We start from the raw sequence: 20,926 nt of genomic DNA on the forward strand, positions 1-20,926 counted from the left end.
GCACTCTTGAGAAAGAAAAATGGAGTTGGAGGAAACAGGCTCCATAACTTCAAACTACACCGCAAAGGTACAAGACAGTATGGTACTGGCACAAAAACATAGATCAATGGTACAGGATAGAATGCCCAGAGATAAACTCATGCCCGCATGGGCACCTAATTTATGACAAAGGAGGTACGAGCATACAATGGAGAAAAGACAGCCTATTCAATAAGTGGTGCTGGGAAAACTGGACAGCTACATGTAAAAGAATGAAATTAGAACACTCCCTAACACCATACACAAAAATAAACTCCAAATGGATTAAGGACTTAAATGTAAGACTAGACACTGTAAAACTCTTAGAGGAAAACACAGGAAAAACACTCAATGACATAAACCACAGCAAGATCTTTTCTGACCCACCTCCTAGAGTAATGGAAATAAAAAACAAAAATAAATAAATGGCACTTAATTAAACTTAAAAGCTTTTGTACAGCAAAGGAAACCATAAACAAGACAAAAAGACAACCCTCAGAATGGGAGAGAATATTTGCAAATGAAACAACAGATCAAGGATTAATTTCCAAAATATACAAACAGCTCATGGAGCTCAATATGAAAAAAAAAAACCAATCCAGTTTAAAAAATGGAGGGAAGACCTAAATAGACATTTCACCAAGGAAGACATACAGATGGCCAAGAGGTACATGAAAAGATCCTTGACATCTCTAATTATTAGAGAAATAAAAATCAAAACTACAATGAGGTATCACCTCATGCCAGTCAGAATGGCCATTATCAAAAAATCTTGAAACAATAAATGCTGGAAAGGATGTGGTGAAATGGGAACCCTCCTGCACTGTGAGTGGGAATGTAAATTGATACAACAACTATGGAAAACAGTATGGAGGTTCCTTAAAAAACTAAAAATAGAACTACCAGATGACCCAGCAATCCCACTACTGGGCATATACCCCGAGAAAACCATAATTCAAAAAGAGACATGTGCCACAATGTTCGTTGCAGCACTATTTACAATAGCCAGGACATGGAAGCAACCTAAGTGTCCATCGAAAGATGAATGGATAAAGAAGATGTGGCACACATATAGGAAGAAAACTGAGTTATTTTTAGTGAGGTGGATGGACCTAGAGTCTGTCATACAGAGTGAAGTAAGTCAGAAAGAGAAAAATAAATACCATATGCTAATGCATATATATGGAATCTAAAAAAAAAAAAAAAAATGGTACTGATGAACCTAGTTGCAGGGCAGGAATAAAGAGATAGACATAGAGAATGGACTTGAGGACATGGAGTGGGAGGGAGAAGCTGGGGCAAAGTGAGAGTACCATCGACATATATACACTACCAAATGTAAAATAGTTGGCTGGTGGGAAGCAGCAGCATAGCACAAGGAGATCAGCTCCGTGCTTTGTGATGACCTAGAGGGGTGGCATAGGGAGGATGAGAGGGAGACACAAGGGGTTGGGGATATGGGGACATATGTATGCATATGGCTGATTTGCTTTGTTGTGCAACAGAAACTAACACAGTATTATGAAGCAATTATACTCCAATAAAGATCTATTTAAAACACACACACACAAAAAGAAAACTAAGAGTAAAAGCAAAACAAAACACCATTATAAGAGAGGCCGCACATTTGAATATAAAATCCCTTCCACTGCAAAATTTTCTGTGAAAAACTAAATCTAAAAATTAAATCTTTTCGCAAGTTAAAAATCCAAATTTAAAGTCTCGAACAAAGGCCAAACTCAAAATATCTTGCTTTTGTGAATTAATTAACATTCGATAATTATCCCCCTCCCAGCCCTCTAATTCTGCTCTGTCTCAGCTGTTATAGTTAGGGTTCTTTTAGCAGCTGAAGCCTTGGCTTTTCACTGGAATCAGTGTAGTCTTTTAGGAATTAACTTGTTGAATTATTCAATAATAAGTTTCTCCTGAGCCTTACTTTGAATAATTCACAATGTTAGTAAGACATAAGATTTTCACAGCTCTGGCCCTATACCCACCAAATTTAGAAAATAAGCAATTCCCCACCCATAAAACCATTATCATAGGTAACAGTTCATAGAACCCAAGGCTTAGAACCTCCAAAGTAAGTGAGAATGTAGTTGAAGTCAGCCTACCAATGGTTTTTTTTTTTTTAGAATCCAAAAGTTATGAATATAAACTCAAATGGAAGACTTAGCCCATAAATATTTTAATTATGCTAGTCTGTTTACCTTATCTTAGAAGGGGTAGAAATCCACCAACACAAATGATTTATTCTCCTAGAGAATTGCTTTGGAAAAATTACTGTCTTTTCTCAATCTATAGAAAACATAATGGTGATACGTGGCACTCACTAATTATAATTTGAAATGTCTTTCTTTCTCAAGTAGTACATTTCTCTCTGGTACTGAATTAAGTGGGGAGCCCACATGGAAACATTGTGTCCACTCCCTTACTAGGCAGGCATTTTCAGTTCTGTATCACAAGAGCTATTTCCCCTGCCTCTTGTAAAATTGTTCAGGACTCTCTCACCTGCATTCTAAGATGCGTGTCTTCTTCACGCATCTTTCCCTGTGTCATAACACACTGCTGTGTCATGAATGGGTTACTCATTACCGAGCACTTGTGTCCTCCAGGCAATTCATAGCCTGGTACATTTACTCCAATGAACAGCAAATATATTATCATGTTCAATATGTGCAATGGCATGAAAAAGGCTGGGAAGCTCTGAAACCAGTCCAGAACCAAATTACAAACACCCAGTGAGGTATCTCTTGAGCCTGCAGACAGCAATATGAGTACAAGATTATTTCCCTTCCAAAACCTCACTGCCATACACAGTGAAATGCACTTTGGAACAGGCCATCTCACTGTACCTGACCAGACCTGTCACTATCAGCTTATGTTTGGAACTTCACCAGATCTCTAAAGCCTTCACAGGACTCAGCTGCTTTTCAAGTCAAAAGCAGCAAATACTCTCTTGTACTTTACATAAGCAGAATAGCTTCCCTATAACTGAGTCCTTGCCCCTGTTGTTTCAAACTCATAAGATTGATGATAGGGTGACCATATAATTTATTACACATTTGGGGTCATAAAATGGAGCACTAAAAAGCATTACCTGAGACTTTCCTGAGCAAACTGGGACATATAGTCACCCTAGTCATTGAGGAGCAAACCAACAATCAGGAAATAAGTTAATAAGGTTAAATAAGATCCTGAGAATAGGAATTACTGACCTAGAAATAGGATTGTTTCCTTGACACTGAGTCAGGCTCCACCAACAGACGGAAGTTGAGAGGCCCAAGTTGGGAAGATTATATTACATTAGAAAGAGAGGTATTTTACTAATGTTTAGTCCTCCCTCTTTATCTTCTACTTCTCAACAACTTTTGACCTGTTTGATTCTTGTTTCTTTATTGACAATCTTTATGTACTACTGGATAATCACACTTAACAGATTTTCCCATCAATTCCCGGCTTACATATTCTCAGTTGCCTTTATTGCCTCCTCCTCCTCCCCTGTCAAATTTTTAAACTTTTCCCTGAGGACTCTCCTTGACCCTTTACTTGGTGTTCTCTCTCTTTAGTTGACTTTTACCAAATGGCTATAAATTACACTTACGCTGATGACCCTCTAAGTTACATCTCCAGACTCATCAATTCACCTTTGCTCCAAATTCATAACTAACTATTTACTTGTCATCACCACTGCAACCTAATAAAGCCCAAGTAAAACATAAATTCTACCCTGTGAAATGCACTTAGCTTCAGACCTTTTATTTCTCAATAAATAGCACACCATTCATCTGGTATCACAAATGTAAAAACTTGGTTTGATCCTTAAGTACTCTTTTTTTTCTCACACTCATCAATTAATCAATCACTAATTCTTCCTGTCTCTACTTCAAATATATCTCCCCAATTGGGTCATTTCTCATCTTTTTTTATTGCTACAACCTAGTCCAAACCATCATCATCTCTCACCTAGAATAATACATTAACTTCCTAAGAGACTTCCTTGTCTCCCACTCTGAATTCACAGTGATCCATCCTCCCCAGTGTTTTTCTGGGCTTATATCATTACTTCCTCCCTTTCTAAAAACTTACCAATAGCACCCCATGGTAATCAGAATAAAACTTTACCACAGCTTCTAAGATCCTATAAAATCTGGCCCTTGCTTACCTCTCTGATCTAATCTCCCTTCACATTCACTACACTTTAGCCACCCTCTCCTTATTTCTGTTTCTTTAAGAGGCAAAGATCATTCTCATCACTGAGGATTTTGATCTTGCTATTTTTTCTGTTATGGATGCTATTCTCCAGAATTTTTGCACAACTGACTCCACATTACCCAAGTCAAAGTTCTCAGAGATACCTTTCTTCACCATGCTAGCTAAGCTAAAGCTCTCTCCTCCCCTTGTCTGTCCTATCTCATTTTATATGTCACTTATCAACACCAGAAAACCTAGGCCAGAATAACCTCCTGCATGTGGGAACTCCGAATTAGTCACTGCTTAAAACAGTGCCTGGCACCTAGTAAATATTCATTAAATAGTTTTTGACTGACAAAAATGGAAAAAATCTGTCATTCTGCAAAGTATAACAAAAATATCATTGAAACACATCTCAAAACTGTAGCCTTTATATATATTTCCCCAGATCTTTATTTTCACAAGCAATCTCAATTCCAAACATTTTGCTCATTCCCATTCATGTTTCCATCTTCTCAAATAAGTTTTATACAGCTTGCTTTATTTCAATAGCCCCAAAATCTACCATAATGGACCAATATTGTTTATAAGTTGGTAAATTTATAATATGCTTGCTTTACATATTATCACACTTTAAAATGTTTTTACAGTTTTTGGTCCCTTTCTCTGTCATTTATTTGCTTGGTAGTTGAACATAGATATCAGTCCTTCAGGTCTCCTTCTCTAAATACAACTTCTTTGTCTTGTTGCAGCCATAACCACACACCACCCCCCACCCCTTGCCTCTACACCACCCATCACTTCCAACATCTGGAAGTTATAGAAATCAAGAAAAAAGGAAAAATAATTCCTTTCCCATTGTGCACCTGCACTTGTTCATTCCCTGCCTATGTCAAAGAATGCCTGGATCTCAAGGATACCAACACCTACACTCCCCTCCCAGCTCTCACTGACACTTGATGTTTTCACCCACAGTTTCATAAATATATGCAGGTACCTTAAAAAGCTAATACTATACCATCTATTTAAAATTATATTCTTTAAATATGTTTCAAATTTTTAGAGGGTGAAAGAAGACTGATCTTTGCATTGACGAAAACAGTATACAAAAACAACTTTGCTTCCTAGCTCTTATCCCCTGATTAAGTAGAATCCATGTTATGAAAAACTGTTACAAAGAGTTTCTTACTTTCCTGTTGTTCTTGTTGTCTTTTCAGTTTTCCTTTGCAGAGGTATGAACCAGACTGCTTCCTGAGAAGCATATTAGAGGAATTAAATTTAGATTAAATTAAATTTTATGAAAATCACTCATTCCAGGTAAACCACAGTAGACCCAGGCATTATTCCAGCTCAGATTTTAAACAGACTATAGCATCTGACTGTGGCAAAAAACATTTAGCCTATGCATCAGCACTGTGAGAATGCTTTCACTTATTCTCTTCCTTTTCATTCAAAGGCACTGTCTACTTTGGCAGGAGTGTGGCCAATTTACATTTTTTCCAGTTATGTAAGGAGTTATGTGTGGAAACTGGGCTTAAACAGCTCTTTCATTTTAGTGATATTTCAGCTTCTCTTCTAGATGGTGCCCTGAACAATTGCTACTTGGCTGTTCTATCTCCAGATCTAACTCAGGTTTTACCATCTTGCTCAGTCTTTCTTCTTCCATCACCAACTGTACCAGTTGCACTAACACCTTTGGGCTGGCGGTACAGAGCCAACCATCCCCAGTGCTGGCTTTTCTACTGTCCTAACCCCAACTCACAGAACACATTTTATGCCTACTTGATACATTGGATTTAGAGTTGAGAGCAGGTAGATCTGTACTCAGGAACCTCACAGGACAGAAGAGACAGGAAGGCCAGTAAGGGAGGAACACAGTCTCAAAAGGAGAGAAAAACCAGACACGAGAGTGGAAACACATGGTACCAAAGAGACACAGAGAATAGAGACAGAGATGGAAAGAGAAGTTGATTAGCATTATATTGAACCAGGCAAAAAATTTAACATAGCATCGTTGTTAGATGTAAATGACCTGGATCATAGAAAAGTAGAATTCTAAATTGATTCAGATGTTTAAACCTAATGTTAATCAAGTCATATTCTTAAACCATATACTATTTATGTCTAATTACTCTGCAGGAAAGTATTACATATTGTTAAATGTCAAAGAAACCTGAGTGAGTTTTAGATGACGATAACAATAAATCCATTCTCTCTGTGCTCTCTTTAGGGCTCCAGTGTTAGCTTCTGTGATCTAGCTCACAAAGTATGACTGCACCTGAGAAATGAGAGTTCACAAAACCACAGGAAGAGTACCAATTCAGATTAAGAACTTTTTAAATAATAATCCAGTTGATAAAAGCAGAATGCAAAATATTTCAAGTACAAAAAGGGAATTGTTGGGCCAAAAAAAAAAAAGAGGGAAAACGCGACAGTTTTGTTTCAGCTTTAGTTCAAGTTTGCAAATCATAGAACTTATTAGTGATTTCAGGTATTTGGTTTTTACAAATATCAAATCCTTTTATTTCAATTTGCTTCCATATAGACTCCTACAATAAAAGGATTTGATAGTCCATTTTAATGCCACACTACAATAACAGGTATTTTTTATCCCAGCAACCAATGGGAAAAATATATTATAAAAAATCAGAAATACATATAGCTGAGAAAGAAGTAGATGATAAATAACAAAAGAGAAAAACTGTTTGAAAATACTTCTTATCTATACTTTTAATCCTCTCAGCTATAAGAAAGCCTGTATTTTCTAACCCTTCTCTTATTAAGTTATGCTCACTTCTTTCTAGTCATTCCCACCCTCTAATGGCCACCATTCCATTTGTTAAGAAAACAAAAATATATGATTAAATAACACATACAGAGGTTTTCATAAATGTAAAATCCCATTAATCCAAGACAATAAGAAAATAAATATATTACATTTCATGTTATCGTAAATGCTTTTAAGATTGTTGTGCCTTCTTAAATCTTGTTATGTCTTGGTACTCCTTGCATGCATGTGTAGTTACATGTGTATATGTGTGTATCTGTATCATATTTTAATTTTATTCTTCAAAGCATAAGTTGATGTAAAATAATCTTAAATAGCTCATTGAAAGAAAACATGTATTGTATATGGTTGAAAATAACAATCAACATGGGCGTGTAATGTAGCAAATATAAGTATTAGGCATTACTGATGCACTGGATGTTTTATAAATATAACCAAGCCAGCAAAACATAAATTATGCTTATCAAAAAACCCATCCTGGGCTTCCCTGGTGGCTCAGTGGTTGAGAGACTGCCTGCCAATGCAGGGGATACGAGTTCGAGCCCTGGTCTGGGAAGATCCCACATGCCACGGAGCAACTAGGCCCGTGAGCCACAACTACTGAGCCTGTGCGTCTGGAGCCTGTGCTCCGCAACAAGAGAGGCCGCGACAGTGAGAGGACCATGCACCGTGATGAAGAGTGGCCCCCACTTGCCGCAACTAGAGAAAGCCCTCGCACAGAAACGAAGACCCAACACAGCCAAAAATAAATAAATAAATTAATTAATTAATATATATATTTAAAAAAATAACCCCATCCTGACCCAAATTTCTGAATTTATAAAATTAGAATATATGCTTCCCTTCTCTGTGACCCTAAAGGAATTAGGAACTACTAAAATAATAGAACTAAAAGGAGTGGACACTGTTTTCCTACCTCCCCTGGTAAAGAAAGCATCAGAAGCATGAGTGGAATTTGGAACAGCACCTGAACATCATATCCAGAACCTGCGTGAAAATCTTGAGCCTGAAAATATACATCAGCATCCCTCACCCTCACTGAGAGTTCCTCAGTGCTCACTTGGTTGCCTTCTAGCATTCTTCCTTCCCTGATTTTATCAAGAATTCATTCATCTCTAGCGTAGCCCAGGTATGGTACCTTAGTAAATCTTACCCACCCAGGTTCAGAGGTAGCCCTAATTTATTTCAAAGGATTTCCATTGACTCCCACTTGCCAGAGATTGGTCCAGGATAATCATGTGTGGCAAGCCATGGTCAGGCCTATCAAACTAAACCTGGCGTAGGCCGGATGATTAGTAGTAAATGCAGCATGGAACAATATACTTAAATTCCCTTAGATGGTAACAGGTGGAAACAAGTGGTACATACTCCATCCACCCTGACCCAAAATACAATAAAAGGCAACAAATTCAGCTGGCGTGGCAGATGCATCACTTTTCACAATCTTCAGAGACCACAAAACTCTGGGCGTACAGACTTCAAGAAAAGCAAGGAGAAATATTGAGACCTTATGCTCATGAAGTACACTTTATGAGTATTTTCTCCATTGCCTATTTCCAGGTACAGGAGTAAACCAAACTAACAGTGACATAAACAAAGCCCTGTATTTTGTTGTCACCATTTCTCAAACATGAAACTGATGATTTAATCTGGCTCTGCTCTTGGATGAGTCAATAGATTGGTAAGTACAGACAAGAAAGGACTGAAATAAGGATGAGGTCACCAGGCTATCTGGCTACCCTACTACCACTGGGATCAAGGTCGCTTGACCCGTGGAACCTGAAGGAAAGTTTCTGGAAAGATACAGGTTATTTAATGACAGAAGATTTACTAGCTCTGCCAAATCCCTTCCTTAAGCCATGACCCATCATCCCAATGCTACTAAGTTATGGGCCTCTTGAGGGAAATTTAGGAATGTGTAATTGTGAAACACCCAAACCTAAGCAAGCTGGTTATTAAGGCTTGGAACCAGAGTCTGGTTTCATGGTCTGGAGCTGGGTCTTTCTCATAGAATTTTTCAGCTGCGGTGGGATTTATACAAATGCCCATGGACCTGGGAGCCCAGAGGCCAGGCCTTCTGGCTACAGGTTTACTATCCTTTTTATTTTCTGGCTTCTCTTCTTGGAGGGTTCTGGATGGGGGTTCCAAGCAGCAGTGTCAATCTCCCTTTCAGGGTCACTCTTGGGCCATAGTTTCAAGTAATATCTCATTCCTGTTGGACCTAATAGGTAATTCAAACTAATGTGGGGTCCTGTTCAAGATGGCAATGTAGGATACTGAACTCACCTCTTCCCATAAACACAATGAAACTATAGCTACATAAGAAACAATTTCCTCTCAAAGAAACCCCCAAAATAGCCGAGCAACTCCTATACATCAGGCAAACAAGAAAAAACCCACATCAAAATGGGTAGGAGAGGCTGAGACACAATCTGGCCATAAGCTCTACCCTTGGCACAGCAAGCAATGTTGCAAAAGGAACTCACAACCCTGAGCTTCTCCCTGAAGAGCAAAGGGTTTGAACCCCACATCTGGTACCCCAACTTTTAAGGCCTGCACCTGAGAGATGAACCCTCAAAACATCTAGCTCTAAAAGCCAACAGGGCCTTCATCTATAAGACTATAGTGATCTAAGAAACACTTCTTAACAGGTTCTTGTGGACTCACCTGACTATCTTCCTCCCACCCCCTTCCCAGAGCCTGTGCAGAGGCAGCCAACTGAAATGCACAGTCTTCTGTGAAAGAGACCTAGTTGCTTATCTTAAAGCTTGGACTTGAGGGGCAGGCACATCTAATTTAACACAAATCTAGGGGCCTACGGAAATGCTCTCCAAAGAGGGAGGCTGGTGGGTGCCATCTTCACACTCTCCCTCTGTCTTGTTCCAGATCACCAGTATCTTCCAGAAAGGAGCTTGTGCAAACTTCTGCTGCTCCAGTTTTTGCAGGTGCCACCCAAGGGACACCTCTTGATCACCTGGCTCTGATAGCCAGTGGGGTTTACATTTCTCAGGTGCCACAGAGCTGTAACAAACAGAAAGAATTCTTAACAGCCACCTCCCAGGGCAGAGGACTGAAATGCTCAGTGTCTGTGGAAGAGGCCTATTATCTTCATAGCTGCAGCCTGAGGGACAGGCTTCTAATTAAACACACGTCTAAGGGCTGACTATAATCGTCTCCAGAGACCTCAGAAGGCAGGTGCTATCTTTGTGCTCTCCCTGTGCCTTGATCCTTTACATTGGTCTTAGTGATGAATTGTTTGGAGTTGACACCAAAGTAGAGTCAACGGAAGCAAAAATCAACAAGTGGGACTACATCAAACTAAAAAGATTCTGCACAGCAAAGGAATTAATCAACAAAATGAAAAGACAATACACCAAATAGGAGAAAATATTTGCGAATCATAAATCTAATAAGGGGTTAATATGCAAAATATATAAAGAACTCCTACAACTCAATAACAAAAAAAAATATCTGATTTAAAAATGGGCTGGAGATCTGAGGAGACATTTTTCCAGAGAAGACATACAGATGACCAACAGGTACATGAAAACTGCTCAACATCACTAATCCTCAGGGAAATGCAAATCAAAACCACATTGAGATATCAGCTAACACCTATTGTATGGCTATTATCAAAAAGATAAGAAAGAACAAACATTGGTGAGGATGTGGAGAGAAGGGAACCCTTGTGTACTGTTGGTGGGAAAAGCTAGAATCGAATATATCTAAAGAATTAACCTGAAGAATTCTATGCAAATACTTTACAAACAAAGGAAGTCTATCTAGCTTGCTAAAAAGTCACTTATATCATATATATTTTTTCTATGAAACAAGCAAAAGATAAAATAAATTCTCACGGACTTTTAACCTATCAACAAATTTATAAGTACTCAAGAAGCATAATATATCTTTGTATAAACATGAATTATTATTGTACTTCATTCCAGTAAGAACCCAATTTTAAAAAGCATTAGCAAAAAAAAAAAAGCACGAGCAAAAATCACATTATTTTATATTTAATTTAAAATAATGGTAGGAGATAAAAACAAATGAAAAATAATTTTTATTTGATCAGCTCCATCTAAATGAATGAAAATCCCTTATGAAGACACCAAGAGGTCATACTCCCATGTAAAATTCTTAAAGCTTTAAAAGAAATGTTTTATTCTATCTGTGAAGCACATTAAATTCTCTCTCCCTTAGTACTGTATCCAGTGAAGCAATTCTGATTTTTTGTACATTTTCCTATTAACAATGTGCATAGTATTCTGAAATAAACTGACAGACTTTACAGAGAAACAGCTGTCAATTCACTAGTTGATGAGCAGGCAGATATAAAGGCTTTCCATACTTAGTGTTTCCAAGGAAACCCCCCTTTCAGTATACACTCGTTCAACATGTAAGCTTTAAAGGAACTGTATAGTCTCTGTGCATGTGAGAGGAAAGCAAAATAAAGGTGTAAGTTAAAATCTCTAGAAAGAAACATTAGTTCTATGACAATGAAGAGTATTACAAGAATCAGTTAACCATATTGATTTGATTGAACATAAGCAAGATGATGTTTGAAAAAAAAGAGGAAACTAGAAGAAACAAATATGCCCTAGGGAACCTTGTTAGTGAAATATTTCAAAAGGGAATGCCATTGTAAACAATACCAGAATGACAATACAAGGAGGGATGAGACAAGAAAGCAAAATAAAGCAAGAGCAACAAATAAACAACTGAAACTAAAGAAAAAGAAATGAATTAAGAAAGGAAACAAATCTGTATATTTGAGCTTATCAGTGTTTATTTATAGCAACACTAATATAAAGAAAATTGACCAATGAGGTTAATTCCAAAAATCAATGGCAGCTGTAAAACTTTAAATTAGTCAGAACAGTAGGTTGCAATCTTACACTGAAAGTGTTTGATGTCTGAACTCTTTGGTGTACTCAGTAAGCATCCACTGTCATCATTCATTTATGAAAAATATAAAGGCTTATGAAACACTAAGATATGTATAAGTATGAGAATACTTCTATAATATGATAATTTCATTAGGATGCTTTATTGTGCTTTCATGTGTATAATGTTATTATTTAATATTAACATTTTCAGTACAGACAGTCCCTGACATAACAGTTCAACATAAGATTTTTCGACTTTACATGTTTGAAAGCTATACTCATTCAGTAGAAATTGTACTTCAAATTTTGAATTTTGATCTTTTCCTGGGCTAGCGATATGCGGTAGGATACTGTCTCCTGATGCTGGGCAGCAGCCGTGAACCATGGCTCCCAGTCAGCCACACCATGTCACAAGGGTAAACAACTGATACACTTACCACCATTCTGTTGTATAGTATAGCATTCAATAAATTACATGAGATATTCAACACTTTATTATAAAATAGGCTTTGTGTTAGATGATTTTATCCACTGTAGACCAGTGTAATGATTCTGAACATGTGTAAGTTAGGCTAGGCTAAGCTATGACATTCAGTAGGTGAGGTGTATTAAATGCATTTTCTACTTATGATATTTTCAACTCACAATGGGTTTATTGGGAAGTAACCCCATCGTAAGTTGAGGAAGATCTGTACCTAATTAACATGTTTCATGTTCAATGAAATGTATATGTATATACACAACTTTTTTGTTGTTGAACAGCTGAGATTACACACACACACACACACACACACACACACACACACATGCATACTACTTGAAAATGCCACAGCTCTAACATGCCTAACCCTCCAAGGAACTCTACAGAATAAAGTGATTAACCTTCATACCTCCTGCATTATCACAGAAACACACTAATACCTAATATACTTCCAGTCACTGTGTACTTTGTCTTCTTTCAGATGCTTCTGAAGGATGCTCCAATTTAAGTATGTAAATTATGGATAGGATGTAGACACATCTTCATCATAAAGTAGCTCTATTAGCAAAGTCCATGTCAAGACTTCAAATGAAATTTGTGCTGACTTATTTTCAGAGAAAACCAACCTGCTTGCTTCCTTTTATATCTGTGGCATGGTCATATGAATGTTCATGTTTTCTTCCTAGACTGATAAAGCTTGCAATGCACACACTGATGGAATAAGTGTTACTGTGTCAATGAGGCTTTAGGCCAATATGTTACCCTTTCCACAGTGAAGATCTAAGAATTTAATTTGTGTATGTTGGGTCTATGATGTGCAATGATATTTGAATTCAAAATAAAGCTGTCTGCTATGGGTAGATATATGTGTTATGACTTAGGCCATCTATAACATGACCTCATTACTGCAATTCAAAGAAAATTGTAAAATGAAGAGCTAGTATACTAGGGTTTGGAATGACAAACTGTCATTACTTAGAATAAAAAAGATGGTTCAGTTAAAAAGTGATAGTACCAAGTTTCAAACAAATTAAGAGAAATTGATATCTCTGTTTTACCAGTATGATGAGTAGTGTACATCATTTTGGCAATTTAATGTTACATTTCTCCTTAAAAAAGATTTTTTAAAGTTCCCTGTTTAACAGCAATGGCACTAATATCTGCATTTTGTCTTATTTTAACAAAAACACTTTCATAACTGTCTGGGTCAGAGTTACAAGTGGGGAAGCTAAAAAGTGACAGTCTGAGATTCAAATTTGGATCTATATCACTGGACTTGAGGCAATAGCCAGCATCTAGATCCATATCCATTTGTTGCTCATGTGCTGGAGTTTAACTTTTCTGGGCTTCAGTGTCCGTATAAGTAAAATTTAAAAATTGAATTAAGTGATCATTAAGCTCCATTACAGTCTTTTAGAATTAGGCAGAATGTATATTTAAGTCTATGATTAGACAGAATCACAAAAAGGAGAGATTGATGAAATATGAAATTATGTGTTCAAAATGGAGCCTAGTGATTTGCAAAACATGGCTTTGCTTACAAAACTATGTAAATTTTGCATTATGACAGGTAAACGATTTTGTGCGTGGTTTTTATTTATTTATTTTTTTTCAGGAAACATGCTCTCCTAACTCACAGGACCACTAGGAGGATCAATATCAAAATGAAAAAGAAATATAAATACATTTTGTAAACACTTCCCCAAAAAGCATAATATGTAATTTTATTCTGTTTTGTTTGATAATCTTTGTTTTTTGTTGTATAATCTGTTTTACAACAGATTTATTGAGATATGATTCCTATTACACAAAATTCAATTATACACTTTTTTTTTTTTTTTTTTTGCGGCATGCGGGCCTCTCACTGTTGTGGCCTCTCCCGTTGCGGAGCACAGGCTCCGGACGCACAGGCTCAGCGGCCATGGCTCACGGGCTTAGTTGCTCCGCGGCATGTGGGATCTTCCCGGACCAGGGCACGAACCCGTGTCTCCTGCATCGGCAGGCGGATTCTCAACCACTGCGCCACCAGGGAAGCCCAATTATACACTTTTAATGTGTATAATTCAATGGTTTTTAGAAGATTCACACAGTTTTGTAACCATTACAATTAATTTCAGAATATTTTCATCACCTGCAAAACAACCTGTTTACCTATTAACAGCCACTCCGATTCTCACCTCCCCCAGCCCCTGACAACACTAATGTACCTTTAGTTTCTATGAACTACCTTCTCTGGACATTTCATATCAATGGAATCATACAATCTGTGTCCTTTCGTGACTGTCTTCTTTCACTTAGTATAATGTTTTCAAGGTTCATCCATGTTGTGGCATACACCAGTATGTGATTGCTTTTTATTACCTAATAATATTCTGTTGTACTGATATACCAGATTTTATTTATCCACTCATCAGTCGGTGGACATTTAGGTTGTTTCTACTTTTGGGCTATTATGAATAATGCTTCTGTGAACACTCATTCAAGTTTTTGAATGGAGATGTTTTATTACTCTTGAATATATACCAAGGAGTAGGATTGCTGGATTGACGATAAGTCTAGATTTAATATTTTCAGGAACTTCCAAACTCTTTTCCAAAGTGGCAGTAGCCATTTTACAATCCTAGCAACAATGTATGAGGGTTCTAATTTCTCCATATCCTTGTCAACATTTATCATTACCAGTCTTTATTTTAGTAATCCTAGTAGGTTTGCAATAGTATTTCATTGCAGTTTAAATTTGTTTTTCCCTAATAACTAATGATGCTGAACATCTTTTCAAATGTTTGTGAGTCATTTGTATATTTTCTTCAAAGTAGTATCTATAAAAGTTCTTTGCCCATTTTTTAATTGGGGTTTTTGTTTGTTTGTTTTTACTGTAGAATTGTAAGAGTTCTTTATATGTTCTGGATACTAGACCTCTGAAAATGATTTCCAGATATGGGGGGAGTGGTTCCAAAATAGAATTGCTTCTGATCAAGTAACTCACTTCATAGCAAATGACATCTGACAATGGACCCATTTCCATGCAATTCACTGGTCTTACCATGTTCCCCACCATCCTGAAGCAATTGACTTGGTAGAATGGTGGAATGGCCTTTTGAAGACTCCATTACAGTGTCACCTAGATACTGATAACTTGCAGGGCTGGGGCAAGATTCTCCAGGAAGCTGTATACATGTTCTGAATCTGTGTCTAATACACGGTGCTGTTTCTCTCATAGCCAGGATTCATAGGTCCAGGAATCAAGAGGTGGGAACAGAAGTGGTACCCCCTCACAGTTATTCCTAGTGACCCACTAGCAAAATTGTTGCTTCCTATCCCCAAGACCTCATGCTCTGCTAATCTAGAGATCAGTTCCAAAGGGAGGAATGCATCCACCAGCAAACACAACAGTGATTCCATTCAACTAGAAGTTAAGACAGCCACCTGGCCACTTTGGGTTCCTCATGCCTCTGAATCAACACGCAAAAAAGGGAGTTACTGTGCTGGCTGAGGTGATTGATACTGATTACCAAGAAGGAATTGGACAACTACTTTACAATGGAGGTAAGGAAAAGTATGTCTGAAATACAGGAGATCCCTTAGGGCATCTCTTAGTATTACTATGATCTGTGATTAAAGTCAATAAGAACCAACAACAATCCAATCTAAGCAGTACTACTAATGGCCTAGACTTTCAGGAGTGAAGGTTTGGGTTACCCCACCAGGTGAAGAACAATGACCAGGTGAGGAGCTATCTGAGGGCAAAGGGAATACCAGATGGCTAGTTATAAACAATGGGAATAACAATGGGAAGATTGTTATAAATATTATGACCATGTGACTAGTTATAGAAATGAAAACCATAATTGTCATGAGTATTTCTGCCTTATTTGTTATTAATATGACCGTGTGTTACATAAATATCTTTGTTCTCCTCCCTCTCTTATGCCCTTGTCATGTAACATAAAATATACTGACCTTATATTGTACTATTTAAATATCATTACTTTATATCTTAGTGTTTAAGTTATGGGACAGCAAGGAGAAGAGTAAACATCACCCAAGCACTTTGCATCCTCTTCTGGAGAAAGGGTTTGTAACTTTTAAGTTGTATGTAGGATAGCTATATCATGTTAGGCAGAAGTATGACCTTGTTATTGTCTTTATTCGGAGATTAAGTATAGTTTAAGGAGATGTGTATGAGTGTCAAGTTGATAAGGGGTGAACTTGTGATGCTTAATTTTATATGCCAACTTGGCTGGGCCATGGTGCCCAGATATTTGATCAAATATTATTCTGGATGTTTCTGTGAGGGTGGTTTTTGGATGAGATTAACATTTAAATTGATTAACTCGGAATAAAGTAGATTGCCTTCTACAATTAGAGTGGCCCTCATCCAATCAGTTAAATGCCTTAATAGAACAAAGAATGACCTCTCCTAAGCAAGAATGAATTCTGCCATCAGACTGCCTTTTGAACTTGAATTGTCACTCTTCCCTGAGTCTCCAGCATGCCAGCCTACCCCTGTAAGCTTTTGGACTTGGCAATCTCCACATTCAAATGAGCCAATTCCTTAAAGTAAATTAATCAATCCATCTCTATCTCTCTCTGTAGACCTATGACAGGAGAGAGAGAGAGAGAGAGAGAGAGAGAGAGAGAGAGATACACACACACCTTGTATATATAAATGCATACATATACACATACATATCCTACTGGCCTTGCTTCTCTGGAGAACTCTAATACAGATGCCTTTGAGCTGTATATACAGAGAGATATAGGCATTCTGTAGCTATAAACATAAAGATATATATTAGGTTTAACAAACTTAGCAGCTTAAAAGAACACATATTTATTCCTTTTCTGTGAAGCAAGGTGTAGGCATGTCTCTCATGTCTCACATGTGTAGTCTCATCAGTTGCAATCAAGGTGTTGACAGGTATTGTGGTGCCCCCTGAGGCTAAACTGGTGAAGTATCCACTTTTTGAAGAATTCAGTATTTTGTGGTTGTAGGGTTGAAGGCTTCAGTCTTTCTGGCTGTTGTCTAGAGGTCATTCTCAGCTTCTAAAAGCCACCCTCAGTCCCTTCCCACATGGATCTTCCAACATAGGCCACCCACAACATGGAAACTTTCTTCTTCATAGTCAACAAAGGAGTGAGAGACTCCAGGAAGGCACTACATCTTATGTAATATAATCAAATAATCACATATACATTATCACATATAGCCCATCACCTTTGCATATGCTATTGATTAGAAGCAAGTCAAAGGCGCAACCCATACTCAAGGGGAGGGAATTACACAAAGATATGAACTCTAGGAGCTGGGGATCATGGGGGTAACTTTAGATCCTATCTGCTATAATATATATTTTTCTATAGACTAAACAATTATAAATAAGAGTTGTCACATTTTTCAGTCAACTTGTTCTTTTTCTTTGTTTCTTGAATAGGATGAAACCGAAGGTCTGTTCACATGGAAGGCTGACTATAAATTGTATCTGCAGTTTTGCATCCACAGATTCAACCAACCACAGAGCATGTAGTACTGTAGTATTTACTATCAAAAAAATACATGTATAAATGGACCCATGCAGTTGAAACCCACGTTGTTCAAAGGGTCAACTGTATTTTCTTGTCCTGAATACCCCCTGAATGGAGTAGGTTTAAATTAATGTGATTTGACCTTAACTTTTAGAATAATGCTATTAATGTCATATGGGGTATGTTGATAATTAGAAAGTATTTCTTAGACTCCTATTGTGATTATAACAACTCACTTTATAATAAAATAACAAAGGTGGGCAGGTGATCTCCAGACTCTATGAGTTGCCTGTAGCTTGCATTTCTCTACCAAAATATTCATTTAACCAAAGTCACTGTTTCCCTTGTAGACTCTTAGATGGTGACTGCCCAGTCACAGTACCCAAGCTACCACGAGGCTGAGGTTCTGTGTATATCTGTATATCCACATTACACAGGTTCCAAACCATTATTCTTCCATTGTTATGCAAAGCATATTCGGCCTTTAAGGGTTTCCTGAGGGGTGCAGAGTGGAGATTAGGGGTTTGAGTGCTATCACTCACCCCACCCCATGAGGAATCCAATCCTAAACCTGTGTTCACAGAGAATAACACTGGAACGGAAAACAAAATACCATTTCATTAACAGCTGAGTATGCATCCAGTGTCCCCTGTGTGGCCTTAGAGAATAAGACAAGAGAGGCTTTCTGCATCCACAACCTTGAATCTGTGTTTCACATACAGGTCATGGAACTGGAAATACAGTCAGTCAGGGGTACCCCAAAGAAACCACTGCTGCTTATCTGCTTCATTTATAGGGACAAATAACACAAGAGAAGGCATCATGCATGTGTACTGACCACTAATGCACAGTAACATCATCCACTTGTGAAGCAGTAAAAATTGCTGAACAAATGTTCCAGATTCAGACCTTTGTTTCAAAGGAAAGTCAGGCCACTGGAAAGAATGATGATCATAAATTTCTCCTCATTCATACTCCCTTCACACCCTTATGCTTATTACCATTGTAACACTTTGAGGTGTCCAGCTCCTGGCCAAAAACTTATGTGTGATCTTTCAGGTCTGACCGTAGGAAATTACAAAGAGTTTACCAGGCAGGTCTCACAGGGGAAAACTGCTCTCCCCACATCAGACCTGATGAACAGCCAGTGCATCACAGTCTATGAAGGGAGTTACAGTAAAGGACCCAAGCCCCGCAGATCAGGCATGTTCCTACACATGGCTGCATTCCCAGCCCAGCTGCCTCCATTCAGAGTTGTCTTTATCTGGGGCCTTCCACTGACATCTTCCTCAGGCATCTCTCTTTATGGCCGAAAACTATTTATGAGGGGAGGAGGAGGGAAACTTGAAGATACTTTTTCCCCCTACTCTGACTCAGTACTTTTTTACTCCTAGCCCTTTCCCTTCTCCCTCCTCGCAGCCACCAGGTCCATAAAACTGCAGGATCCTTTTGCTTGAGGCAGTGAGACCAGCCCCATATCTGTGCTATTCACCTGACCCTCAGCTGGTGCTAGTTCATGAAGAAAAGAAAAGGGGACAGAGGAAAGCCAGAGCTAAAGACAGCTGAGCTGCTAGGTGTTGAAGCAGACAATAAAGACAAGTCAAAATTAAAGTAACAGTCAAGCCTTTAATCACTTAGACCATCTGAGCTCTTGACACACATGAATGTAAGATTTTGACAATGTTTGTCTCTTGCCCATCCCAGTGAGTGGTAGCCCACATCACAACACACACACACACGCACACATATGCGTACACACACACACACACACACACATATCCTTCCTGAGGGTAGTATGTTCTCTTTTTTGTTTGTTTGTTTGTTTTTGCGGTACGCGGGCCTCTCACTGTTGTGGCCTCTCCCGTTGCGGAGCACAGGCTCCGGATGCGCAGGCTCAGCGGCCATGGCTCACGGGCCCAGCCGCTCTGCGGCATGTGGGATCTTCCCGGACCGGGGCACGAACCCATGTCCCCTGCCTCGGCAGGCGGACTCCCAACCACTGCGCCACCAGGGAAGCTCAGTAATGTTCTCTTATTCATTCTGAATCCTTATCACCTAGTTTAAGCTTTGGCACATATTTGGTACTTAGTATATTTTTATAGAACTAAACTGAGTTTCTTTTCCAATATATTTAGTATTCATTGTCTCTACGTCTGCTCTCAATGAAAGATGCATTTATAAAGTAATGAGATGTGAGGACTTCCCCAGCAGCCCAGTAGTAAGAATCTGCCTTCCAATGCAGGGAACGCAGGTTTGATCCCTGGGGGGGAACTAAGATCCCACATTCCACAGGGCAACTAAGCCCTCATACCTCAACAAGAGAGCCCACGTGCTGCAAACTACAGAGCCCACGTGCTCTGGAGGCTGCGTGCCACAACTAGAGAGAGAAAACCCACATGCCACAACTACAGAGAAGCCCACGCGCTGCAACAAAAGATCTTGCATGCTGCAACGAAGATCCTAAATGCTGCAACTAAGAACTAACACTGCCAAAAAGTTTAAAAAATATATTTTTAAAAAGTGATGAGATGTGAGCATCCTTTTAAAAGTCACTGAAGACTGTATAAATATAAATTAGTATTATCCTTTAGAGACAATATTAGGAAGATACTTATGATATAACAAACACTTGACAAACTGTGAGCTCTTCTAGTGGACCATCTATGAATATCCAAATTGCCAGAGATGCATAACACCGAAATATCCAATAACATGGGTAATAGTTGGAATGTCAAGAGATAAAGGCACTGAGGAGGTGTAGGGAGTGGTAATTAGATGGATAACATTAACATCAAAAGAGAAAAGGGTTTTGCCTAAAGATTTTTTTTTTAAGTACTGAGTTAGAAGGAGCAAAGTGGAGTTAAAACAGTGCTAACACCACATAACAATCAGAGGGAACCTCAGAAAGGCAGAGTGTGGGAGGTCTCCACTCACAATGGCTACATAAATACAGGTCCAAAAAAGAATCAGGAGGAGAAGGAGGAATTGCATGATACAATGAGAATGCAGGAAAGTTCATTCACAATGGAA

The 20,926-nt window shown here is 38.3% G+C and overlaps 1 long non-coding RNA gene across 1 annotated transcript in view; it reads left to right on the top strand.

The window, feature by feature from the left end:
• Positions 1 to 18,162, top strand: part of LOC136793923 (uncharacterized) — a 44,341-nt gene extending 26,179 nt beyond the window's left edge. The window contains exons 3-4 of the long non-coding RNA XR_010840007.1: positions 15,718 to 15,916; positions 17,806 to 18,162. This is a non-coding gene — a long non-coding RNA (uncharacterized lncRNA). The remainder of the gene's footprint in view (positions 1 to 15,717; positions 15,917 to 17,805) is intronic.
• The last annotated feature ends 2,764 nt before the right edge of the window (positions 18,163 to 20,926 follow it).

This window comes from Kogia breviceps, chromosome 3 (genome assembly GCF_026419965.1).
Source record: "Kogia breviceps isolate mKogBre1 chromosome 3, mKogBre1 haplotype 1, whole genome shotgun sequence".
NCBI lineage: Eukaryota > Metazoa > Chordata > Mammalia > Artiodactyla > Physeteridae > Kogia > Kogia breviceps.